Source organism: Sorex fumeus, unplaced genomic scaffold, assembly GCF_029834395.1.
Source record: "Sorex fumeus unplaced genomic scaffold, SorFum_2.1 ptg000086l, whole genome shotgun sequence".
NCBI classification, from domain to species: Eukaryota; Metazoa; Chordata; class Mammalia; order Eulipotyphla; family Soricidae; genus Sorex; species Sorex fumeus.
The window spans coordinates 39,425,375-39,453,166 of NW_026606143.1; the positions used below are offsets into that span (position 1 = coordinate 39,425,375).

The 27,792-nt window shown below is 44.7% G+C and overlaps 1 pseudogene; it reads right to left on the bottom strand.

Moving 5' to 3' along the window:
• LOC130039300 (protein ABHD13-like) overlaps nt 1-27,792 on the bottom strand; it is an 82,264-nt pseudogene that overhangs the window by 54,260 nt on the left and 212 nt on the right.

Consider the following 27,792-nt stretch of genomic DNA (forward strand, 5'->3'; position numbering starts at 1 on the left):
CGGGCAACAAGAGGAGACTTTGGGAAACACCTGCTCGAGTTCGCTGGACTTCCCATCCACCTCTTGGGGCTCTGCCCTTCCAGGTTCCTGGGTGGGAGTGTCCCTGAGACCGGTTTGGGCGTGGTCTCCATGTAGGGGCGTGGTTCCCCAAATGGGCGTGGCCTTCTCTGAAGTGGGCGGCCGCTCACCTGGCCGCAGTTACATTTCCCATTCCCAGCACTCTGGACTCTCATCCCAGCCTTTATCATCCAATTCTGTGGAAAAACTCCTGGCCACCTCAACTACAATACAACAATAATCCATTGGCCTACTCCAATTCTAACAAAAGACCAGTATACAAGAAGCTGTACAAGCCCAATACTAAAGAGCACCTTCTCCAAAGCTTCACTCGATGCCTGTTATAAGCCAAAGAATAATGCATGAGAGGAAGGTCAGACTCTAGAAAGGGAGAAAGGTGACCACCATCAACTGACCTTATTCAGAATCCTTTCCCACGATAAGAGGGAACAGTGCTAGTGAATTTCAGGGTTCTACCTCTAAACAACCAAAACATGAAGTAACAGTGCAAATCTCCACTACAAAAGAGTCCCGAATCCTCAACAGGGGTTATCCCGAGATGAAATGCAGAGGATGTTCAAGGAACTACTCAAAGAATCAATGGAGGAGATATCCAGAAAACTAAAGGAAGAAACGAAAGAAACAGTAGAACAGTAGAGAAAATACAGGAAGAAATGAGAGCAGAAATAAAAAAGCTACAAAAAGAAGTGTCACAGATAAAGGATTCAGTAGACTAATTAAAAACTCAGTAGGTGCCCTCAGCAGTAGGATGAATACAGCTAAAGACAGGATCAGTGAGCTTGAAGATGAGCAACAGAAATCGCATAGGGAACAACAAACAATGGGAAAAGACCTCAAAATAGCTCTAAGGAGAATCAGAGACCTAGGGGATGATGCCAAGAGGAACATTAGAATCATCGGAGTTCCAGAAGGACAGGGATGCAACCCCAATGAAACAGCCACAGTCAAAGAAATCATTGCTGAAAAGTTCCCAGAGTTAAAGAATGCAGTCATCCAGATCCAAGGAGCCAGAAGGGTGCCAGCTAAAAGAGACCCTAATAAAAACACTCCAAGGCATATCATAGTCAGAATGATGGATGATGTGGACAGAAACAAAATACTGCAAGCAGCAAGGTCAAAGAAGGAAATCACATACAAAGGAGTACCCCTTAGATTTACAGCATATCTATCAGAGGAAACCCTCCAAGCCCGAAGACAATGGTGGGATATAGTGAAAAAACTCAATGAACTGAACGCCTCACCAAGAATACTTTATCCAGCTAAACTCTCACTCAAACTTGATGGAACTATACACCATTTTTAGATAAACAACTGCTCAGGAACTTCATAGACTCAAAACCAGATCTAAAAGAAGGATTAAAGGGGGTCCTGTAAGATAAGAAGGAAAACACTTATAAACACAACCAATCCCTACAGAAAGATGGCACAAAACCCCATGACAATAATCTCTCTCAATGTCAATGGTCTAAATGCACCAATCAAGAGACACAGAGTGGCAAAATGGATCCAGAAACTGAAGCCAGCATTCTGCTGTCTACAAGAAACTCATCTGAACAGTCAGAGCAAACACAGACTCAAAGTTAAAGGATGGAAAACAATCCTGCAAGCAAACAGCTCCCTCAAAAAAGCTGGTGTTGCCATACTAGTATCCGACAACATAAATTTCAGGTTGAAAAAGATTAGACGGGATAGCAAAGGCCATTTTCTATTTATCAAGGGATACATACAACAGGAAGAAATCACACTCTTAAATGTATATGCACCTAATGAGGGAACAGTTAAATAATTAAAACAACTACTAACAGATTTTAAGGACATTGCTAGCAACACAATAGTAGTTGGAGACTTCAACATCACCTTATCACCTCTGCATAGATCAACAAGAACAAAACTCAACAAGGAAATATTGGCTTTGAAGGAAGAAATAGAAGAGAGAGGGCTAATAGACCTAAACAGGGCTTTACACCTGTAAAGAAAGAGGGTTATTAATAAACTGAATCAGAAGTGAAAAAGGGGACATCACAACAGAAATCAATGAAATTCAAAAGATCGTCAGAGACTACTTTGAGAGTCTGTATGCCACGAAACAAGAGAACCTAGAAGAAATGAATAAATTCCTGGATTCATATAATCTGCCAAGATTGAACCAAGAAGACTTGGGATACCTGAATAGACCCATTCATACCAAGGAAATTGAGGCAGTAATCAAAAGTATTCCCAAAAACAAAAGCCCAGACGGATTCACTAGTGAATTCTTCCACACATTTAAAGAAGACTTTTTGCCAGTTCTCCTCAAGATTTTCCAGGAAATTGTAAAAACAAGAACTCTCCCAAACAGCTTCTATGAGGCACATATCTCCCTAATACCAAAATCAAACAAAGATACCACCAACAAAGAAAACTATAGGACAATATCCCTGATGAACACAGATGCGAAGATCCTCAACAAAATATTGGCAAATAGAATCCAACAACTCATCAAAAAGATCATACACCACGACCAAGTGGAATTCATTCCAGGGATGCAAGGATGGTTTAACATTCGGAAATCAATCAACATAATCCATCATATCAACAAAAGTAAAGATAAAAACCATATGATCATTTCAATAGACACAGAGAAAGCATTTGACAAGATACAGCACCTGTTTATGATGAAAACTCTCACCAAAATGGGTTTTGAAGGAACTTTCCTCAAGATAGTCAAAGCCATCTACGACAAACCGATGACAAGCATTATCCTCAAAGGAAAAAAAAATAAGGGCCTTCCCTTATAAGATCAGGGACAAGACAAGGATGCCCTCTATCACCACTTCTGTTCAATATAGTACTGGAAGTACTTGCAATAGCGATTAGACAAGAAAAAGACATTAAAGGCATCGAGATAGGAAAGGAAGAAATCAAGCTCTCACTATTCGCAGATGATATGATACTATATCTCGAGAACCCTAAATCCTCTACCAAGAAACTCCTATAAACAATAGACTTGTACAGTAAAGTTGCAGGCTATAAAATTAATGCCCAAAAATCCATGGCCTTCCTATACACAAATAATGAGACAGAAGAAAGTGACAGTAAAAAAAAAAATCCTGTTCACAATCGTACCCCAGAAAATCAAATACCTCAGAATCAGCCTAACTAAAGAGGTAAAGGACCTCTACAATGAAAAATACAAAACCCTACTCCATGAAATAAAAGAGGACATGAGGAAATGGAAACATATCCCCTGCTCATGGATAGGAAGAATTAGCATTGTCACAATGGGAATACTACCCAAAGCATTATACATATTCACTGCGATCTCTATAAGGATACCCTTTGAATAAAATTCTTCAAAGAAATAGATCAAGCACTCCTGAAATTCATACGAAACAACAAACATCCATGAGTAGCTAAAGCAATTCTTGGGGAAAAGAGTGGGGAGGCATTACCCTCCCCAACTTCAAACTCTATTACAAAAGCAGTAATAATTAAAACAGCATGGTATTGGAACAAAGGCAGGTCCATAGACTAATGGAACAGGGTGGAATATCCATACACATGACCCCAAATGTATGAACATCTAATCTTTGATAAAGGAATAAGAAATGTGAAGTGGAGCAAGGAAAGCCTCTTCAACAAATGGTGCTGGCATAACTGGACAACAACATGAAATAATGGGCTTAGACCTTGGCCTAACACCATGCACATAAGTCAGATCAAAATAGATTAAATATATCAACATCAGGCCAAAATTCATAAGATACATCAAAGACAAGGTTGGCAAAACCCTCCACGATATTGAGGCTAAGGTTATCTTCAAAGACGACACTCCACTGAACAACCAAGTGGAAACAGAGATAAACACATAGGACTATCTTAAATTAAGAAGCTTCTGCACCTCAAAAGATATAGTGAACAGAATACAAAGACAATCTACAGAATGGGAAAGGATATTCACCAAATACCCGTCTGATAAAGAGTTGATATCAATGATATACAATGCACTGGTTGAACTCCACGAGAAGAAAACATCCAACCCCATGAAAAAATGGGGTAACGAAATGAACAGAAACTTTCTCAAAGAAGAAATCCGAATGGTTAAAAAGCACATGAGAAAATGCTCTACATCACTAATCATCAGGGAGATGTAGATCAAAACAACAATTAGATATCGCCTCACACCACAGAGACTGGCCCACTTCCAAAAGAACAGGGGAAACCGGTGTTGGTGCAGATGTGGAGAGAAAGGGACTCTCCTTCACTGCTGGTGGGAATGTTCACTGGTCCAGCCATTTTGGAAAACAGTATGGATGATTCTCAAAAAATTAGAAACTGAGCTCCCATTTCATCCAGCAATACCACTCCTGGGAATATATCCTGGAGAAGCAAAAAAGTATAGCCAAAATGACATCTGCACTTAAATGTTCATTGCTGCACTGTTCACAATAGCCAAAATCTGAAAAAAAACCGAGTGCCCAAGAACAGATGACTGGTTAAAGAAACTTTGGTACATCTCTACAATGGAGTACTATGCAGCTGTTAGAAAAGATGAAGTCATGAAATTTACATACAAATGGTACTAAATGGAAAGTATCATGCTAAGTGAAATGAGTCATAAAGAGAGGGACAGACATAGAAAGATTGCATTCATCTGGGGAACATAAAGTAACAAAATAGGAGACTAACATCCAAGAATAGTCGAGGTAGGTTACAGGAAGTTTACACCATGACTTGAAGGCCAGCCACACATGCTAGGGGAAAGGGAAGCTCACACAGAGAAGGGAACACCAAGTAAAGGGTGTTGGGAGGATCCTCCCAGGATGGGAGATGCATGCTGAAAGTAGACTATAGACCGAACATGTTTTCCACTCAATCTTTGAAATCTTTCTTTGAAAACCTCAGCAACCAAAAGCAAAGAGAGAACAAAAGGGAATGCCCTGCCAAGATGCGGGATGGGATGGGGGGGGGGATGGGGAGTTGGGAGGGGTGGGAGGGTTACTGGGATCATTGGTGGTGGAGAATGGGCACTGCTGTAGGGATGGGTACTCGATCATTGTATAACTGAAACCCAAGTACAAAAACTTGTAAGGTCCACAACTTTACCTCATGGTGTTTCACTAATAAAAAAATTAAAAAATAGAAACTTTGGTACATCTATAGAATGGAGTACTATGCAGCTTTTAGGAAAGATGAAGTCAAGAAATTTGCTTATAAGTGGATGGTCATGGCGAGTCTCATGCTAAGTGAAATGAGTCAGAGAGAGAGACATAGAATGACTGTGTTCATTTGTGGAATATAAAATAGTATAATATGAGACTGACACCCAAGAACAGTAGACACAAGGGCCAGGAATATTGCCCCATAGTTGGAAGCATGCCTCATGAGCTGGCGGAGATGGCAGCTGTAATAGAGAAGGGATCACTAAGCCAATGATGGTTGGAGGGATCATTCAGGATGGAAGATGTGTGCTAAAAGTAGATAAAGGACCAAACGTGATAGCCTCTCAGTATCTATATTGCAAAGTATAATGCCCAAAAGTAGAGAGAGAGTATGGGAGAAATTATCTGCCATAGAGGCAGGGGGAGGGTTGGAATAGGGGGGCTAATGGGAACATTGGTGGTGGAAAGTGTGCACTGGTGGAGGGAGGGTGTTAGATCATTGTATGATTGAAACTCAAACATGAAAGCTTTGTAAATCTCAGTGATTCAATAAAAAATTGTTTCAAGTGGATACTTTTTCTTGTATAATAATTATCCTACATATAATTCTAATGGTGTGAGTACACAAGTTACCTCTACAAATGGTATAAATCTACAGCATACAGATTAAACCATCATGAGTTTTTGTTTTAATGAAGACTCGTGGATCAGCCTTAGCCCATCAGCAAAGAATCTCCCAATTTCTAATGAAATGCAGGGTTTTCCTCATATATGTAGGATAAGTATAAGGTTCAGCAACATGAGTGGGTCATGCTTAGCAATGGAATATGGAATATTGCCTCAGGAATGAAACAGTGATAGGAGAAGTGAAAACTGCCTAGGTTTTTCTGAGTCAACCATCGAGAAAAGAGCCCTTCCTTTTTAGGCAGTTTTAAAGCTCTATGGCCCCAAATTCCATATCGTTGCTACTATATGATGAGACCAGGGCCAAATATCTACCGAAAGTCTTATGCTAAATTATATCTCTCAATTTGCATTTTCTCAAACCTAGACTTGTTCCCACCTCAAAGATAAAGATTTCAAAAATATGCATTTTCTTTTTTGCCTAGCATGTTAGGAATTGCCACATAACTGAGATAAATTATTTTACTTGAATATAATTCTCTCCTCTACTGAGAATAACTTGCCTGTTGGGTCTTGTCTTAGAAGAAGGAGATGGGGAAGCAGCTAAAAAAACATTGTTTTTCTGACACTGTTGGCATCTTTCTTTCCTCCTCTTGTAAGTAAACAAGTGTGAGCCACTCCGTCTCATTTCTCACCTGTATACTTCTTCTAAACTTTTTTCTCTTGGATCTTGGCCTGCTCTTGATCTTAAAAGACATGATCTACTCTGTACCAAGACAAGGGCTTAATGGCTCCAGGGTGAGATACAACAATCTTCATACACTTTTCTGTAAGGATACTTTTGGGGATCATTTTTAGCAGATCATTCATAACAAGCAATATAAAATAAATTATTTAGGTCCTGCTTTGGTGGTAGGCTTTGGGGCTTCGGGTGGAAACATTTGAAATATGGTGGTGTGATGGTGGTGGGATTGGTGTTGGAAAATTAAAGATAAATTATTGCAAGCAACTTTATAAAAATAAAACTAAATTTTAAAATGTTTTGAAAAGACATGATCAGGGCCAGAGAGATAATACAGCAGGTGGGTGGGTCACTTGCCTTGCATGCAGCCCACCTGGGTTTAATTTCCAGCATCCCATATGGTCCCCTAAGCCCCACCAAGTGATTCCTGAGCACAGAACTAGGAGTAACCACTGAACATGACTGCTGTGGGCCCAACCTCCCACCAAAAAAAATGTGATCAAAATTTTTGTTTTTGATATTGAACCACCTCCAGTTACCAGTGGAGAGAGGACTAGAATTCTGCAAGAGAATTCCTGAAGTACTTATCAGGCTTCTTTCTCCAGCTGACCCACTTCCCACAATTTTAACTTGATTTCCCTATCATCTCTACATAAACCAACCACTAACCCCCAATTGAGAGCAAGATATTTTTGTACAAATCAGCTTTCTTATATTCTTATATTAATAACATTTGCATAAACACATTTTTCTAACAGCAACTCATGGATATTGGCTTTTCAGCAGTGAGCAATCCAAGTAAATAAATCTCCATTAACTAGCATAAAAGAAATTGCAATCTTTGTCGGGCATGTCACAGATGTCTAAATAATTGTTATAAGTCCTTATATATAAACTGTGGTAAACAAGGAATTTATGATGCAATACAGCTGGGAAATATCTACAAAATGGCAATTATGAATCTTCATCTCTCAATAATTTATCCACTTATACTTTAAGTTCCTCGATTAAAATGAATAGAATGGCTGAATGATTTAAAACAAGATCATAGGCTGTATACAAGACACATATGTTTAAGGACATTTGTGGGATGAAATTAAAAGGTTGGTAAAAAAATTATTCCATGCAAATAAACTAATATCAGGCAAACCCATCAAAGTCATTATATAAAGCTATTGGTTCATAAAGAGACAACAATTACATGTTTGTGCCCAGAATTAGAGCTCTTAAATATATAAAGCAATTATTTAACAAATATAAAGGGAGAAATATACAGAAAAGCTCTCATATTAGGAGATTTAATACCCAGCTTTCAACATTGGCTGTGTCATTGAGTGGTGAACATGGCCATGAAATTATACTTTAGATCAAATGAAACAGACTAACATTTTCTATTCACAGACCAACAGCTGCTACTCCCCAATAGTAACAAAATTCTAACCTTTAAATGTCCATACAGGGGCTGGAGAGAGAGCACAGCAGGTAGGGCGTTTGCCTTGCACGCGGCCGACCTGGGTCCGATTCCCAGCATCCCATATAGTCCCCTGAGCACCGCCAGGAGTAACTCCTGAGTGCAGAGCCAGGAGTAACCCCTGTGCATCGCCAGGTGTGACCCAAAAAGCAAAAAAAAAAAAAAATAAATAAAAATAAAAATAAAAAAAATAAATGTCCATACAACTTTCCCTAGAACATGTTTTAGGGACAGTAGTACTTGGGGACCATGTCAGAGATAGAGCTTCAGGCTCCAAGCTACTATTCTAGCCTTTTGAGCTATTTCTCCTGGCCCAGTATGTGTCCTTGTTGTGTTTTGGAGAACATACATTGCTTTTTGTTGATTTAGAAATGTGTAGCTTAAGTGAAATGAGTCAGAAAGAGAGGGACAGACATAGAATGACTGCACTTATTTGTAAAGGTAAAGGTAAAGGCCCTCCCGTTGATCGTCGATTTGCTCGAGCGGGCCCAGTAACGTCTCCATTGGAGACTTTGTTGTTACTGTGTCTGGCATATCGAATACTCTCGGTAGCTTGCCAGGCTCTCCAAGAGGGGCGGAGGAATCAAACTCGGGTCGGCCATGTTGGCCGCTTGTAAGGCGAATGCCCTACCCACTGTGCTATTGTGGAATGTAAAATAACATAATGTGAGACTGACTTCCAAGGACAGTAGACAAAAGGGCCAGGGATATTGCTCCATAGTTGGAAGCCTGTTTCATGAACTGGGGCCAGGGGAAGGGGGGCGGGGGTGAAGGCAGCTGAAATAGAGAGGGGATCACTAAGTCAATGATGGTTGGAGGAATCATTCGGGATGGGAGATGTGTGCTGAAAGTAGATAAAGGACCAAACGTGATAGCCTCTCAGTACCTATCTTGCAAACTATAATGCCCCAAAGTAGAGAGAGAGAGTATGGGGGAAATTGTCTGCCATGGAGGGAGGAATAGGGTTGGAAAGGGGGGCATATACTGGGAATATTGGTGGTGGAGAATGTGCACTGATGGAGGGATGAGTGTTCAATCATTGTATGACTGAAACTCAAACATGAAAATTTTGTAACTGTATCTCACGGTGATTCAATAAAAAACTAAATAAATAATAAAAATGTGTAGCTTTCTGTCTTGTAATTTGAAGATTGTAAAAATATATCTTATCATTTCCAACAGGTTGGAGCGATAGCACAACGGTAGGGCATTTGCCTTGCATGCGGCCGAGCCAGGGTTGATTCCTCTGCCCCTCTTGGAGAGCCCGGCAAGCTACTGAGAGTATCTCGCCTGCACCGCAAAGCCTGGCAAGCTTCCCGTGACGTATTCAATATGCCAAACACAGTAACAACAAGTCTCACAATGGAGATGTTACTGGGTCCACTCGAGCAAATCGAAAAACAATGGGAGGACAGTGCTACAGTGTTACATTTCCAACAGTAACATTCATATTTTAAGCTTACCATGCTACTCCATCTACCATACCCACCACCTGAGAGCAAATAGCTCTCTCCCACCGTCCTTAGGGCGTTTTTGCCTACCCCATTTGGCAGCTCTGTCCTTTTGGCAGTTTCTCAGGGTTTATTTCCATTGGACATGTCTAGTTCTTTATGCTTATTCTTCTTTCTCCTCCTAACCCACTCATCATGAATCCCTCCAGGTCTATCCAAGTCGTAACAAAATGCCTGGTTCTGTTTCCTCTTATATCTGAGTAGTATTCTATTGTGTATCACTGTCACTGTCACTGTCCTCCTGTTGTTCATCGATTTGCTCGAGCGGGCCCAGTAACACCTCCATTGTGTTTCCCACAATTTCTTTAGCCACTCATATATTCCTTTGGAACACTTGGCTATTGTACCTAAGATTTCTAGTTATGTACTAGAGCGAGAATGAGCTAAAATGCAGTGAACATAGGTGTACATATCTTTGCAAATTATGCCAATGAGTAGTATCACTGGATCCAATGGAAGTTCGAGTTTCAATTTTTGGAGAAATCGCTGTATTGTTTTTCATCGAGGCTGAACTAGTTTCCATTCCCACCAATAGTGAATGACGGGTCCATTTTTACTGTGTCCTCGCTGACACTGGATGTTTCCAGACATTTTGATAAACGCCATTCTCACTCCTGTGAGGTGTCACCTCATTGTTATTTTGAGTTGCATTTTCCTGAGGGTGATGATGAACACTTTTCATATCCCTGTTATGCTACAAGTTTTTCAAAAAATAGAAATAAAGTGGGGCAGAAAAAAAGAAAATTTGAACTCATATCAAGTACATTTAGTGAGATAGTACAATGCCTTGCCTAGACAACCTGGTTTGATTCCCAGCACCCCATATGGTCGCCTGAGCCCCATCAGGATGATCCCTAAAAACAGAGCCAGAAGTAAGTCCTGAGCACTGCTGTGTGTGACCTTAAAACCAAAAGAAAAAATTAAAAAAGAGAAAAACTAGAAATCAATATCAGGAAAACTACTCGGGGAAATGTGGAAATGGAAATAAACTGAAACTTAAACATCAGATAAAATCAAATGGGAAATCAAAACCTACTGTGTGGCTGGCCTGCAAGCCATGGAGTAAAATTCCTGGTACTAATCTCGGCCATTCTTGGGAAAAGATAGATCATTCTCTATAGATCATTCAGATAGAGAAGGGAACACCAAATAAAGGGTGTTGGGAAGATCCTCCCAGGATGGGAGAAGCATGCTGAAAGTAGACTATAGACCAAACATGACTGTCACCCATTGCCTCTTTTGCAAACCACAACACCCAATAAGAGAGAGAGAACAAAATTGAATGCCCTGCCACAGAGGCAGGGTGAGATGGGGGGGATGGGGGGTGGGAGGGATACTGGGATCCGTGGTGGTGGGAAATGGGCACTGGTGGAGGGATGGGTACTTGATCGTTGTATAATTGAAACCCAAGCTCAAAAACTTGTAAGTCTACAATTGTACCTCATGATGTCTCACTAATAAAAATTTTTAAAAAAAGTAAACACAGGAAAAAAACAACAACAAAAAAACCTATTGTGAAACAACTAAAACACAAAGTTAAGGAATGCAGCAAAAAAAAAAAGAAGTTCTAAATCTTTATATTGAAAAGACCCGAGTTGCACAACCTAACTTTACAACTCAAAGGATTAAAAAAGAGTAAACTAGGCCCAAAGTGAAAAGTATTGAAAAATCAGAGATGAAACAAACAAGGGAATAGACAAAATAAATAAAGCAGGCTATTTTATTTTATTTTTTGTCTTTTATTCTGCTCTGTCTGTAGTCCACACTGGGTGGTGCTTGGGGCACCATGCAGTGCCAAGAATTGAACCCACACTTCTTGAATACAAAACATGTGCTCTACCTATTAAGCTCTACCTATTAAGCTCTCTCACTAGCCGTAAAACAGGTTTGTGTTCTGTTTTGTTTCGGAACTACAGTGTTTGTGGGACCATGTGGTAGCAGGGATAAAACCAAGGTCAGACGTTAATAGAGTCTTAATGTCTATTACATATCTCTGGTCCCCATACAGGGTTTGTTTTTGTTTTGAGGCCACACTTGGAAGTGCTCAGGACAGTGCTCAGTCCTGGAAGGCTCCAGAAATGATGTGGAGCGCCAGGAACCAAACCTGAGTTGGCCGAGTGCAAGGCAAGCACCCTACCCAACATACAACTGTACTATCTCTCCAGTCTTAAAACAGTTTTGTTTTTATAATCAAACACACACACACACACACACTGTCCTCCCGTTGTTCATCGATTTGCTCTAGCGGGCCCAGTAACGTCTCCATTTTGAGACTTGTTACTGTGTTTGGCATATTGAATACGTCACTGGTAGCTTGCCAGGCTTTGCCGTGTGGGCGAGATACTCCTCGTAGCTTGCCAGGCTCTCCGAGAGGGGTGGAGGAATTGAACCCGCCTCAGCCGGCTGGCTGCACGCAAGGCAAATGCCCTACTGCTGTGCTATTACAATGCTGTTCATGATTGGGTTCAGTCATACAATAGTCCAGCACTCATCCCTTCACCAGTGCATGTTTCCGACCACCCTTAAAACAGAATTTTTTTAAAAAAAGAAAATATGAGGGGTTGGAGAGATATACAATGGTAGGATGCTTGCCTTGTGCGCGGCTGACCCGTGTTCGATTCCCAGCATCCCATATGGTCCCCTGAGCACCACCAGGAGTAATTCCTGAGTGCAGAGCCAGGAGAAACCCCTGAGAATTGCCAGGTTTGGCCCCCCCAAACAAACAAAAAAAAACAAATAAAAAAACATGATGTACTGTTAGCTAGAACAAGAAAAAGAAGACTCAAAGTTAGAAATTGGGAGAAGTATTAACGTGCTAATTATATGGATTATCGAGGTGATCCATATGACAGAGCGACAAAGTAACAGATTCCTGGACAAATAGAGCCTACCAAGAATAAATGTTAGAAAACATATGTGCATACCTATGTTCATGATAGTGCTATTTATAACATCCAATGTGTACGGACAATTTAAATGGCTGCAACAGATGAGTACATAATGTAGTTGCTGCATGTGTACACAATGGGACACTACTCACTCGGCCATTAGGAAAGATGAATTCTTGCCTTTTTGCTACATCATGGACGGAACTGGAAAGGAGTTGCACTAAGCCAAGGTCAAAGGAGAAAGACAAGAATCCCAGAGGATCTGGTTCGCATGTGGTCTATACGGAAGCCAGGGGAACGCTGACCAGAGAAAGCAAATCCTTAGATTCTGACTACAGAACTGAGGTACCCCAAATGAGGGCTGGGTGTGACTGGGCTCCAAGGGAGCGCGTGGTGGAGGAATATTGGCATTTTGATTTGTGGGCATAAGTGTGGTAAACGACTTAAATCCCACAAACATTTGTGCTCCTGTACACTAATGTTACCTTAAAAAAAGTTACTTAAAAAAGAGAGAGAGAACAAAAGGGAATGCCCTGCCACAGAGGCAGGGTGAGATGGGGGGTATGGGGGATGGGAGGGATGCTGGGACCCATGGTGGTGGAAAACGGGTGCTGGTGGAGGGATGGGTACTCGATCATTGTATAACTGAAACCCAACCACAAAAATTTGTAAGTCTACAATTGTACCTCATGGTGTTTCAATAAAAAAAATTAATAATAATAAAAAGTTACTGAATAGGGGCTGGAGTGCTAGTTTTATCCCCGACATCCCATATGACCTCCTGAACATTGCCAGGAGAAATTCCTGAGTTTAGAACCAGGAGTAACCCCTGAGTATTTTTATTTTCACCAAAAAAAAAACCAAAATATAGAAATGATTGAATAGTAAAGAAATATTTTTTCCATTTTGTTTCTTTAAAAATTAAAAACAAAAGAGGCATTGAATAGCAATCATGTTTGGTCTATAGTCTACTTTCAGCATGCTTCTCCCATCCTGGGAGGATCCTCCCAACACCCTTTATTTGGTGCTCCCTTCTCTATCTGAGCTCCCTTTTCCCCTAACATGTGTGGCTGGCCTCCAAGCCATGGAGCAAACCTCCTGGTACTAATCTCGGCCACTCTTGGGTGTTAGTCTCCTACTTTGTTACTTTATGTTACCCAGATGAATGCAGTCTTTCTATGTCTATCCCTCTCTTTCTGGCTCATTTCGCTTAGCATACTTTACATGTATAATTGACACCCAAGCATAACAATTTGTAAGTCTACAACTGTACTTCATGGTGTTTCACTAATAAAAATTTATTTATTTATTTTGCTTTTTGGGTCACACCTGGCAATGCACAGGGGTTAGTCCTGGCTCTGCCCTCAGGAATTACTCCTGGCGGTGCTCAGGGGACCATATGGGATGCTGGGAATTGAACCCGGGTCGGCCGCGTGCAAGGCAAACGCCCTACCCGCTGTGCTATCACTCCAGCCCCTCACTAATAAAAATTTTAAAAAATTAAAAACAAAATTTACTTTTTGATTTACAAAGTTACTCATATTTGAGTTTCAGGTGTCCAGTGTTCCAACAGCAACAGTGTTGCAGTGTCCGCTTCCTTCCACCAATGTCCCTGGTTACCCTCTTACAACAGCCTGCCTCAACAGCAAGCACCTTATTTTTGTTTTCCTTCAGGCACTGTGATTTATAGTACTGTTTCTGGTAATTTTAATGCACAAGACTTTACTGCCTTTCAGCCCCTCCTCCTCCGAGTGACCGCTTCCTTTCATTCGTGTCCCCTTCCCTGTCCTGTCCCCCGCCCCTCACCAGTGGCAAACATCCGACTGAAGTCCAGTTTTCCTGCTCTTCGTTACTGCCCAACTAAGTTTCTTTATATCCTGCATCTGAGAGAGATCACTGTGTTACTGCCCCTCTCCTTCTGATGAGCTGCACTCAGCATGCTACTCTCCAAATCCATCCATGGAGTGGCACATTTCATCATCTCATATTTTCATCTCAAAAGCTAATTTCATCTGAAAAACTAATTTAAAGACTGAATAGTAGACAAATAAAAAAAAGCCTAGCAGACCCAGAGTATGAGGGTTTTTTTAATCAATATTCAAAAACCTTCAATATATAAAATCCAGATGGCTCTGCTGAATTCTCCCAAACATTCAAGGAAGAATACAGATGCTTTGCAACCCCTGCCAAGATGCCAGTGAGAGTTTTCAGAGGAAATTGAAAAAAAAAAACAACGATTCTAAAATTCATAAGGCATCACAAAAGACCCAAAATATTCCCAGTAATTCTGAGCACAAAAACAATGCTAAATGCATCACATGGAATTCTGTGCCAGCTCTAATATTCAACACAAAGTGTGAGTATTAAAAGACAGAGACCAGGAGAAAAGGCTCAAGAATAATCCCCATCCATAAACATGGTCAACGGATCTCACACAGTGATGCCAGGGGCATGTGATGGGTAAAGGAGTCAATAACCCTCCAAAATGGGAAACAAGATGTACACATACACCACACACACACACACACACACATGAAGGATCACTGTCACTGTCCTCCCGTTGTTCATCGATTTTCTCGAGCGGGCCCAGTAACGTCTCCATTGGAGACTTTGTTGTTACTGTGTTTGGCATATCGAATACATCACAGGTAGCTTGCCAGGCTCTGCCGTCCCGGGCGAGATACTCTCGGTAGCTTTCCAGGCTCTCCGAGAGGAGCGGAGGAATCGAACTCTGTTCAGCCATGTTGGCTGCATGCAAGGCAAACGCCCTACCGCTGTGCTATCGCTCCAGCCCAGATAAAGATTGACAAATTGATGAGAGACCCTGCATGGGGTCCATACTACAATAATTAAACCTGTTAGGCTGGAGCCATAGCACAGTGGTTAGGGTGTTTGCCTTGCACGCGGCCAACCCGGGTTCAATTCCCAGCATCCTATATGGTCCCCCGAGCACCGCCAGGAGTAATTCCTGAGTGCGTGAGCCAGGAGTAATACCTGTGCAATGCCGGGTGTGACCCCCTCCCCCCCCCAAAAAAAAAGCAAAACAAAATTAAACTTCAAAGCTCATCTACTAAGAAGGCAGGAATGGGGTGGGAGGAAAACTGGAGATGCTCTTGATGGGTTTGGAGATGGAACACTGTATAGCTGAAATTCGGTGATTAGCAGCTTTGTAAATGATGGAGCCTAAGTTTACAAAATTTAACTATGAAATTGTAAAATTGCCAGAAGATAGTACAGTATAAAAAAACTCTGTACATTGAGATAGCCAATGTATTTTTAGCTAAAACCCTCAAAGAACAGGAGTATTATTTAAAAAAAGGAACAACACCAAAAGCAAACTATAAAACCCAGCTGCTGGAAGAGAATAGCACAGTCTCCTGCCCCTGCGCATGGCTTTCCTCGCTGGGGCCCCTTGGAGGGGAGCGGGTTGAGTTTCCCTCCCCGCCCCGACCAGGGCTCCGGCAGCCGAAGAAAGACCTCCAGAACCAGCCACCACCATGCTGAGACCACTCTCCACACGCATGAAGGTACCGGCAGAGGAACAAAGGCATGCGGGTCCCGGGGCTGAGATCTCCAAGCCTACTCGGATCGGGGCTGAGCATCCTCCACCCAGACTCTCCAAATACCAGTAGGCAGGGGTCACACCCACCAACTGGCCCCCTGGCGCTGTGTAATCCCATCAACGGCCAAGACCCAAAGACTATAAAACCCAGCTCCCAGAAGCATCTTATCTCATTCTTACTTTGGACAAACTGGCAGGCTACCGAATGTAACCTGCCCACACGGCAGAGTCTGGCAAACTCCCCGTGGCATACCCAATATGCCAAATGCCAGTAACAATGATGGGTCTCATTCTCCTAACCCTGAAAGAGCCTTGAATATGGCACTTTTTAAAAAAAATCTCAGGGCTAGGACGAAGGAGACATTACTGGGGCCTGCTCGAGGCAATAGAAGAATAACAGGATGGTTGTGATCACGATTGTGACCAAAAGCATTGCATTCAGACAGCGATTCACAGACACAACTGCATTCTGTGATGTCTTTCTGATTTGATGATCTCAGAGTCAAGCCCAAGCTCACAATCATTCCTCTTCCATTTAATTGCATAGCCTGCCTTGTGGCTGAAAGAACAGCCTTGCTTACAAGTCTGGCCACTCTGCTTCAAAGCAAGCTGTGTGATTGACAAGCTGACTTATTGCTCTGTTATCTAACTTATTGTCTTCTGCCAAAAAAAAACGAAAGAAAGAAATCAAAGGAGTACCTATATAGCACCCGATTATGAATGTATGAAACATGGCCCCATACATCTGCATTCCTTCTATTAATGTGCACACGTGGTTATTGAGCTGGTACTCTAGTCAAGGATTAGAAGTCTCATGACAAAAGCCGCTTTAGTAAATATGTTAGTTATAGGAACCAGCAGTGAGTGCAGGCTGTAGCATTTTCGTGGACATGATCTACCTTATGTGCCTCCCATTTCCGTGAAAGAGGACGGGCAGAGCCAAGAGTTGGGAAGGGTCAGGCCATAGGGAAGCCGAGCCAGCCAGGTCGGAGGAAGCGCTGGTTTGCGCACCCAGAAGACACTCAGCTGATGACAAGCAGGCTTTGGCGAGAACGATGCTTGCTTTTCAGCTGCTGCTAGTGGCAGTCATCCAGGCTTCTCTCTCCAGAGCGTTCAATTTTCCTTTCTCTTTCGCAGTGGGGATGCATCCAAGCCCACAGCTAGATTCTCCAGCCCCACCTCATCGCCAGCTGCCAGCTTCTTTCTAGCGCATCACAAGGTGAGTGCGGCTTGTGGGACTTCGGCGCGGATTCTTAGGTGCCAACCTGCACTCGAAGCTCACAAAGTAGATAGAGGGGCTATACTGTGGCCATCGCCTCGAGTGTCTTCCGGATGAGCAGGTTTGGTGGCTGCATCCCCTTCATGGGCAGAGCAGAAGAGCTGCTTCCCAGACACCGGAGCCGATGTGTACAGCTCACTCATGCTCAACAGGGTGATCGCTTCAGTGTCCTCTGAAGGTCACAGGCCCACTGAGCAGCAAAAGCACAAGAAAATAATAGCTTGGAGGTCGTTCTGCACACCAGGGACAAATGCCAGCCTCCCGCTTTGGAGCAGTGCGACTACTCCCTGGGGCTTTAGCTCTGGCCAGCATCCCCCTGGCTTTCCTGCCTTCAACCACAAAAGCAGGTGCAACCTCTTCATGAACAGCTGTCACCCTGCGCCTCCTCTGTCACCGGAGTCACCCAGAGCATCCTTGTCCTGCTGAGCACCTCTGGGTGGGTCATCTCATCCTCCACTGTCTTTCAAACAGAGCCAGCAAGCCCATGGAGAGTGGCCCCATATCCCTTGCTGTGGCCTTACATGGCTTCTTGTGACCCGTGATGCCAGACTGCCTGGCTCTGCTGTGATAGGATCAGGACAGCAAATTCCCCGAAAGAATCAGTACCATGCAAATGATTCCATTTCTGGTGCTGGGAATCGAACCCAGGGCCTCACACAGGCAAGGCAAGTATTCTACTACTGACTCAGGTGTGGAGGTCCCTATGCTACTCTATATTTGTTAAGAATTTTGAGTTTATTCAGATTTTCCCTTCAAACTCTTCAGCCAACACCATCAAGTGTATGTGCTTGAATACTGCTAACAGAATGAGCACTGAGCATTGAGTGTCAATGAATACATATTGAGCTTTGTCCCAAACATTTAAACTGTAATAGCAGTTATAAAAGAAATACAGTGTATTTAATATATATCCACTTAATACATACTTCTATAATTAGGTGACTGATGCTTGCCATGCATCCTTCCCCAAAAGAATCAGTACCATGCAAATGATTCCATTTCTGGTGCTGGGAATCGAACCCAGAGCCTCACATATGCAAGGCGAGTATTCTACTCCAGACTCAGCTATAGGGGTCCCTACACTACCCTATATTTGTTCAGAATTTTGAGTTCATTCAGACTTTCCCCTCAGACTCTTCGGCATGATCATCAGTCAACAACACCATCAAGCATATGTGCTTGAATACTGCTAACAGAATGAGCACTGAGCACTGAGCATCGAATAATTCAGATTGTGCTTTGTCCCAATCATTTAGAGTAAATGGAAATAGCAGTTACAAATGAAATACGATGCATTTAATAAATCCACTTAATAGTGAGAACTCTAAAAAAAAAAAAAAAACAAACAAAGTGGGCTTGGCTGCTGTGTGCCAGGCTAGCACCTTACCTGCTATATTATAGCTCAGGCTCGCAAATCCTTAACGGTATTCTTTATTGTTATTTAATGTTTTATTTACTGTTATTTACAGTATGATTTACTGTTATCTGCCCTAATTCTTTACACTAGAGCAGAATATTAGAACACTTAAGTTTTAAAATCCAAGTCCCTGCATTTGAATCTTGTCTCTCCCTCCTAAACATGTTTGCTACCTCAGTTTCCTATTATGTAAAGTGTGGAGCATGAAAATACTTGCTATGCTATGCAGGAACATTTGGAGGATAGCACATGTTTAGAAATATGCCTGAGCCTCATTTAAAATATTGTAACTTGAAAGCTCAGAGCCCCCCCAATAATTGTCATCTGCATAATGCAATTGTGTGTTTATTTATTTATTTTTATAATTTATTTATTTATTGAATCACTGTGGGAAAAGTTACAGAGCTTTCGGGTTTAGGTCTCAGTCATGTAAATATCAAACACATTTCCCTTTACCAATACTTATTTTTAACCCCGAACCCCAATAGACCCCCACCTCCCACCCCTCCCAATTCTTGTGAGGCAGATGAGTTCTAGTTAATACTCTATCTACTTTGACTAGATAGATTGTTTCAATAGAAGATGCACAATTATTGTTTAGAGTTTACGACCCACCCCCCACAATCAGACATGCTGAAACAGCGTTGTGAAATGATTTGCTTTCTACAACTTGGTTTAAGAATAAAATGATGTTTTAAGAATTAAATGGTTTTGGATTTCTGCTATTTTACTTATTGACCCTGGAAGAATTTCTATTAAAAGTTAGATAGTTAAGAGATTGGTTTCTGTGCCCTGGAGTCGTGGCCGTGCTGGAGAGCCGCTCGTGGGGGGCAGCTGGCAACCTCGGTGGGGCGTGGGGGATGGCCCACAAAGCCCCCCTTCCCATGAGGTCCCTGCCGCTCCCGCCGAGCCCGGCTCAAACCTGCTGTCCACAAGGCTCCCGTGCGGCCGCCACCTTTCCTTCCAGAGAGGAGCGGGCGGGCCGGTCAACACCCTTTCCCCTCCGGGCAGGCTTGGTGGCGCGGTTTAACACATAGTCCATTTGCTTTTCTGCTCCAAGCGGCTGGTTCTCTGTGCTAAATCCTTGTGCCTCCGGGGCCGTGGCCGGCAATTGTGTGTTTAAATATCCACCCAATTGTTTTGAATCACATTGTTACTGTCACTGTCCTCCCATTGTTCATCGAGAAAAAAAAATATATATATATACTTCTATAGCTAGGTGACTGATGCTTGCCATGCATTCTTCCCTGAAAGAATCAGTACCATGCAAATGATTGCATTTCTGGTGCTGGGAATCGAACCCAGGGCCCCACACACGCAAGGCAGGTATTCTACTACTGACTCCCCACACTACCATATATTGTCAAACGCTAGGCCCTAAAATAACCTGGAGATTACAGAGATATCTTTCAGTGTATAATATTCAATATAGAAAATTAAAACCTCCCACTTCATCTAGGTATGAGATTTATGACAGGGCTGCCCAGGGTTGTTTATAACTTGCACATCCGTGGGAGTAAGGACAAGGTGGCCTCAGAGAATAATGAGGAGGCCTGAGGCTGGCTGGCAGGTGCGTTCCTGGCACAGTGGAGAGACATCACTCAGTTCAAACAGAAAGCAATGGGACTTGGAAGGTTTAACTCGTTTATGTGAAGATTGAAGATTGTCATAAGAACATGATGGTGGCAAAACAGAGCACAAAAAGCAGCTTTAGAAGGGTATGGAGAGCACGTCACAAGTTAAAAATATAGCGACAAGACCCAGTGGCATGGATTTGGAGGCCCATAACAGTTTTTGTTCTCTTTACTGATTCTGCCAGTTGATCAAGCTGATCAAACGAGTCTGTGGAAGATATTCTTGTGCCTCACAAGTGAGAAAGCAAGACTTGGTAAAGATTGGGTATGGAGGAATAGCTACTATATTAATTTCTATTCTTTTTTTATTTTTGCTTTTTGGGTCACACCCGGCGATACACAGGGGTGACTTCTGGCTATTGCACTCAGGAATTACTCCTGGCGGTGCTTGGGGGACCATATAGGATGCTGGGAATCAAACTCGGGTTGGCCGTGTGCAAGGCAAATGCCCTACTGTTGTGCTATCACTCCAGCCCCTTAATTTTTATTTATTTTTTTTGGCTTTTTGGTTCACACCTGGCGATGCACAGGGGCTACTCCTGGCTCTGCACTCAGGAATTACCCCTGGCATTGCTCAGTGGACTATATGGGATGTTGGGAATCGAACCCGGGTTGGCCGCGTGCAAGGCAAACGCCCAACCCACTGTGCTATCACTCCAGCCCCTTAATTTTTATTCTTAATAAGGAAAAATGTTATATCACTTTTTGAAAAAAGTATTGATTTATGATTGGATTATAATACTATGGAATTTCAGGGTAGTTTAATACCTTTATATGCTTGGGCCTCATGGCACCTGAGACCAAAGCTCCAGGGTCATTTCAGGCCCCCCAAAGCCCTCTATCCCTATTCCTTTTACCTCCACTTTCTCTCCTGGAACCACCAGAGTTTTCCAAAGGGCTAGGAGTTAGTTTGGAGGTTGCTGTTGGCTTTTTGTTTTGCTTTCACCTATAAAAGTGATGCACAGGTGTTACTCCTGGCTCTGCACTCAGGAATTACTCCTGGCGGTGCTCAGGGGACCATATGGGATGCTGGGGATCTCTCCTGGAACCACCAGAGTTTCCCAAAGGGCTAGGAATTAGTTTGGGTGGTTGCTGTTCTTTTTTTTTTTTTTTGCTTTTGCTTTTTGGGTCACACCTGGCGATGCACAGGGGTTACTCCTGGCTCTGTACTCAGGAATTGCTCCTGGCGGTGCTCAGGGGACCATATGGGATGCTGGGAATCGAACCTGGGTCGGCCACGTTCAAGGCAAACGCCCAACCCGCTGTGCTATCGCTCCAGCCCCATTGCTGTTGGCTTTTGCCCCTCTGTTTTAATATGAAGGGCAGCCTGAGGAAAGGAAGGTTTTCATGTTATGAGGAAGTATGTGAGTACTGCATTATTTTTTGTGGATTTTGGCTCAGACCAGGATGTGCTCAGGGTTTACTCCTGGCTCTGTACTCAGAAATCATTCCTGGCAGAGCTTAGGAGACCAACGGTATGTAGTACTGAAGACTGACCCTAGGTCAGCAGTATATAAGGCGACTGTGCTATCTCTCTGGCCCCATGACTTTTGCATTTTTATGGGAGCAGAAGAGACATTCCTTTAATTTTAGGGACTAGCTCAATATAGATAGCTCCATGTTAATGTTAATTACTTTGAACCATTTCTATTGTGGTAAGGGAACTTACAGTTAATTTAAAATTAACTGTAAGGTGGACAGTGGAGAGACATCACTCAGTTCAAACAGGAAGCGATGGGACTTGGTTGGTTTAACTTGTTTATGTGAAGACTGTCATAAGAAAATGATGGTGGTGGGGGGTGGAGCACAGCGGGTAGGGCGTTTGCCTTGCACGCGGCCGACCGGGGTTCGATTCCCAGCATCCCATATGGTCTCCTGAGCACTGCCAGGGGTAATCCTGAGTGCAAAACCAGGAGTAACCCCTGAGCATCACCAGGTGTGACCCAAAAAGGAAAAAAAAGAAAATGATGGTGGCAACGCAGAAAAAATTAAAATAGGACAGACTAATAACCAATGATTTTACCAAAAGAATTATTAAGTTAATTATGCTAAATTAATTTTTTTCCAAATGCTAAAAGAAAAATTTATAGTTAAACATACTTTTCATACATGCATCATTTCAACACCACCCCCATCACGAGAGGGTCCACTTCCCTTCACCAGTGTCCCAAGGCCCCTCCAACCACCCTACCCTCCCATGTAATTTCAGTCCTATAGACAAAATCTCCACTTCTGAGGACCTTGGCCATTCGTTGTTCTCTTAGTATGTTTCTTTTTATCCCTCATATTGGAGAGATCTCTCTTTTTTCAATTCTGGAGGTCGTGACACCCACACATATATAGATGAACAGAAGTAATCTAAAATTCCACAAAATTCTAAATCTATCATAAGTTAACATAGCAAAATTGTTCCCCAAACTCTATCTTTTAAAAGTTTTTTATTTGGGGGAGTTTTGGGCCACACATGATGCTCAGAGCTTATTCCTAGCTCTGAGTTCAGGGATTATTCGGGGCTTAGGGGAACATATGGGGTACCCGGAACTGAACCCAAGTCACGTGCCTGCCCTGCCTGCTGTGCCATTGCTTCAGTCCCACAAAACTCCTTAGGAACATACTTAAATGAAATATTACGAATAATTCTGTGCTGCTACATTTTTAAAATTCATGAAATAGGTACATATGCACGGTCATGGTCACGGTTCTCCCGTTGTTCGTCGATTTGCTCGAGCGGGCCCAGTAACATCTCCATCATGAGACTTGTTGTTACTGTGTTTGGCATATCGAATACATCACGGGGAGCTTGCCAGGCTCTGCCGTGCGGGTGAGATACTCTCGGTAGCTTGCCGGGCTCTCCGAGAGGGGTGGAGGAATCGAACTCGGGTCGGCCATGTTGGCCGCTTGTAAGGCAAACGCCCTACCACTGTGCTATTGCTCCAGCCCGTACATATGCCAAAGATAAAATTTACTAATAAGAGCGAAGAGATTAAAATTTTAAGGAGAAAATCTAAATAGACCTATAAAAGTATACAAGTGTGTTTTATCCTAAGAAAGGGAATACAGGCTTTATATCATAAAACATTACATTATATGGGGCTGGAGTGATAGTACAGCGGGTAGGACATTTGCCTTGCACGCGGCCGACCCGAGTTCGATTCCCAGAATCCCATAGGGTCCCCCGAGCACCGCAAGGAGTAATTCCTGAGTGCATGAGCCAGGAGTAACCCCTGTGCATCGCAGGGTGTGACCCCAAAACAAAATAAAATAAAATATTACATTATAGATACTAAGTGTCTTTATCAAGAAGTAAAAGATTATAATAAATAATTATTAATCTGATACAAAGTATTAAACCTTCCCAGCTCTGACACCTAGAGAGAGCAGATTCTGTCCAGATGGCCTTGCCCCTGGGCCTTACAAGAAGGCCTAAAGTCAGTGCCCTGGAGGGGAGCGGGTGAGACTCCCTCCCCACCCCAAGGGACCCAGCTCTGGCAGCCAAAAACCTCCAGAACTCAGCCGCTGCCATGCTCATGGCCGTTCTTCACATGCTTGGGCAGAGCATCACTCATGAGTGAATCTATTCCTGGACCAATCGGCCACATCTGCACATTTGCAGCAGCACGATACTTCAAACCACACACCCAACCCATACTCCAAGATTAACGCACCACATTTGATAGGGTTCATAGGAGGAGGCAACCAATCTCCCGGGGAAATATACATTTTTTTTTTGCTTTTTTGGATCACACCTGGTGATGCACAGGAGTTACTCCTGGCGGTGCTCAGGGAACCATATGGGATGCTGGGATTCGAATCCGGGTCGGCTGCGTGCAAGGCAAATGCTCCACCCGCTGTGCTATTGCTCCAGCCCCGAAACATACATTTTTTACAGATATATCTATAAAGCACACAAAGCTCAACCTTTAGCAACATGTAAGTGATCTCTAATAGAAGGGCTTACTGGCCCCTGGGTGAAATACAACAATCTCCGCAGTCTTTCCTCTAAGGATACTTTTTGTAGCATTGTCAGAGGTTTTTCATAACAAACAATACAAAATATATTATTTCATGATGGAGAATGGACACTGGTGGAGGGATGGGTACTGGTCATTGTATAACTGAAACCCAAGCACAAAAATTTGTAAGTCTACAACTGTACCTCATGGTGATTCACTGATAAAAATTTAAATATATATATTATTTCAGTTCTGCTTTGGGGCAGGGATTGGGGTTTGGGATGGAAACATCGGAAATACAGTGGTGGGAAGGATGTAATGAAATATTGTGAACTACTTTATAAAATAAAAAATTATATAAAAAAGAAAGCCCAAAGTCCCACCATAGCATGGCTGTGTCTTAGGTCCAAATGTTTTCCCCAGTAGCCAGGGACCCAAAGAACTGCCAATTTCTATTGGGGTGTCAAATGACCGCAGAGAGGCTGTTAGTGCTTAGGAGAAAGTTCCCATCTGCCGGTCACACGGGATGGATGGGGACAGAGCTCACGATGCAGAAGGCATATTGCTGAGGGTTCCCAGCTATCCATGGGGCATCACCTCAGTCAAGGTTCTGAAGACCACTCAGCTCACCATAAACTTATTGATGAGAACACGAAAGGAATCAAAGGTGAGACGAATGTTCAGTGCTCTAACAATTAAAATGATAAAATGGCAGCAATCAGGCTGATTCATAATACTCAGGGACAAGTAGCTCGGGTAGGAAATATGGGCACTGAGTGGAAATAGCGTCTGATGATACCCATCCAAGGCAAGGTGAGATACTACACAGAGCAATGTCCCCAGGAGACAGAGAGGATAATGCAGTGCCGTCCTCGGAAGAGAGACCACTGGGTGGGTCACAGAGCAAACTCAAGAAGCCAAAATGCAGCCCTGCATGTTTTCTGACCTCAACAGTATGCATTTAGAAGCCACCTGCGAGAGCAAGCTGGCAAAGCCAAGTAGGCAAGGAGTGAACATGTTAGCAAACAAAGACCGGAAAAGAAGCCACCTAGGGACCAGAGCGAGAACACAGCGGGTGGGGCATTTGCCTTGTATGCGGCCTACCCAGATTCAATTCCCAGCATCCCATATGGTCCCCCAAGCACTGCCAGGAGTAATTCCTGAGTGTCTGAGCCAGGAGTATCCCCTGTGCAATGCCGGGTGTGACCCAAAAAGGCAGAGGAGGAGGAGGAGGAGAAGAAGAGGAAGAGGAAGAGAAGGAGGAAGAGGAGGAGGAGGAAGAGGAGGAAGAGGAGGAGGAGGAGGCGAAGAAGGCGAAGAAGAAGAAGAAGAAGAAGAAGAAGAAGAAGAAGAAGAAGAAGAAGAAGAAGAAGAAGAAGAAGAAGAAGAGGAGGAGGAGGAGGAGGAGAGGAGAAGAGGAGGAGGGGAGGAGGAGAGGAGGAAATGAGGAGGAGGAGGTGTGGCAAAGAAGAAGGAGAAGAGGGGAGGGGGAGAGGGGAGGGGGGAGGAGGAGAAGAAGGAGGAGAAGGAAGAGGAGGACGAGGGGAAGGAGGAGAAGGAGGAGGAGGGGGAGGAGGAGAAGGAGGAGGAGGGGGAGGAGGAGAAGGAGGAGGAGGGGGAGGAGGAGAAGGAGGAGGAGGGGGAGGGGGAGGAGGAGAAGGAGGAGAAGGAGAAGGAGGAGGAGAACAAAGAGGAGGAGGAGGAGGAGAAGGAGGACGAGGAGGAGGAGGAGGAGAAGGAGGAGAAGGAGGAAAAGGAGGAGAAGGAGGAGAAGGAGGAGGAGAAGGAGGAGGAGAAGGAGGAGGAGATGGAGGAGGAGGTGGAGGAGGAGAAGGAGGAGGAGGAGGAGGAGAAGGAGAAGGGGGAGAAGGAGGAGAAGAAGGAGAAGGGGGAGAAGGAGGAGGAGGAAGAGGAGAAGGAGGAGGAGAAGGAGGAGGAGGAGGAGGAGGACGAGGAGAAGGAGGAAGAGGAGAAGGAGGAGGAGGAGGAGAAGGAGGAGGAGGAGGAGGAGGAGAAGGAGGAGGAGGAGGAGGAGGAGGAGGAGAAGGAGGAGGAGGAAGAGGAGGACGAGGAGGAGGAGGAGGAGGAGGAAGAGGAGGAGAAGGAGGAGAAGGAGGAGAAGGAGGAGGAGAAGGAGGAGAAGGAGGAGGAGGAGGAGGAGGAGGAGGAGAAGGAGGAGAAGGAGGAGGAGGAGGAGGAGGAGGAGGAGGAAAAGGAGGAAAGGAGGAGGAGATTGAGGAGAAGGAGGAGGAGTGGGGAGATGATAGATGCTTCTTAGTGGGCACTGAAGGGCGCAGGCTGGGGAGATTGAGGGCACAACATGACACATCCCTGAGAGGGGACAGAAGGAACCCGGAGTGAGGATGGGAGGTCATTTATTTGTTTTCGTCAACAAACCAGAAGGAAACATCCGGGGCCACTAACCCAGGGGGCCCCAAAGAGACCAGAGACCCTGCAACTTAATACAGCCATGGACCAGAGGGGGAAATTGAGGACAAAGTGTCACACCCCGTTGGGGAGCCACGAGCAAGGCGGGGCCTGCAGGGGTCTCAGGAAAGCACAGTGGGGACAGGATTGTGCGCGTCCTCCTGGGCCTGAACTGGACGCCCCGCTAGGGGCGGTGGTGACAGCCCAGACCTGCCCAGCCTTGAGCCGGGCCCCTTGACACCGACAGCCCGAACCCGGGCGGCGGCTGTGAGCGTCCAGGTTGTGGAGAGGCGGGAGGAACGCGGCGCAGCGTGGGCCAACGTGTTCCACCAGTGCCGGGAACCTCGCAGGGGACCGAGAGGACTCCCAGGCTAGTGCTCACACTGAATGTGGAAGGTCGCAGTCCCCCCAGCACGGCCTGGCTGGCCCGGCTGCCTCCTGCCCGGCCCGCGCGGCTCTGCGCCCCCAGGAAGCCCTAGTCCCGGGCAGGCGCCTGGAGGCAGAAGCGGGGAGCCCCGCACCCCAGGGCGCTGCCAGCCTCTCCCCGCGTTCTGGACGCTCTGTGCGGGGACAGCGCCTCTCGGGACCCCGGGCTGAGCCTCGCAGAGGGCAGGGACACAACCCGCGACCCTCTGAGCCCAGGCCCACGCGTGTGCCGCTGCCCGGGCTCCTGGGAAACGGTCCGGGCGGCCCCGGGGCCAAGGACAGCGGCGGGCGCTGCCCTCCCGCGCGGCCCGTCCCTGAGCACCCGAGGGCGCCTCTGCTCTCTGCTCCCCGACCTAGGCAGCTGCCGCCGCCACCGGGACCCTGAGCCGGGATGGGCCCTGCGCGCTGGAGCCCAACGCCCCACGCTGGCACCCCGTTGGGGACACGCGTGACCACGCAGAGCTGAAGCCGACACACACCCGCACCCGCAGGACCCGCAGAGCCGGCGCGGCCTCGTGGCCTCCGCTCTGACGCCGTGCAGAGCCCGGCTGGAGAGACACGGGCGACGCTCTGCGCCGCTGTCCGAAGGCCCTGATGGACTCACCCGAGTCTCAGCCCGAGGAAAGGCCGCGTGGCACA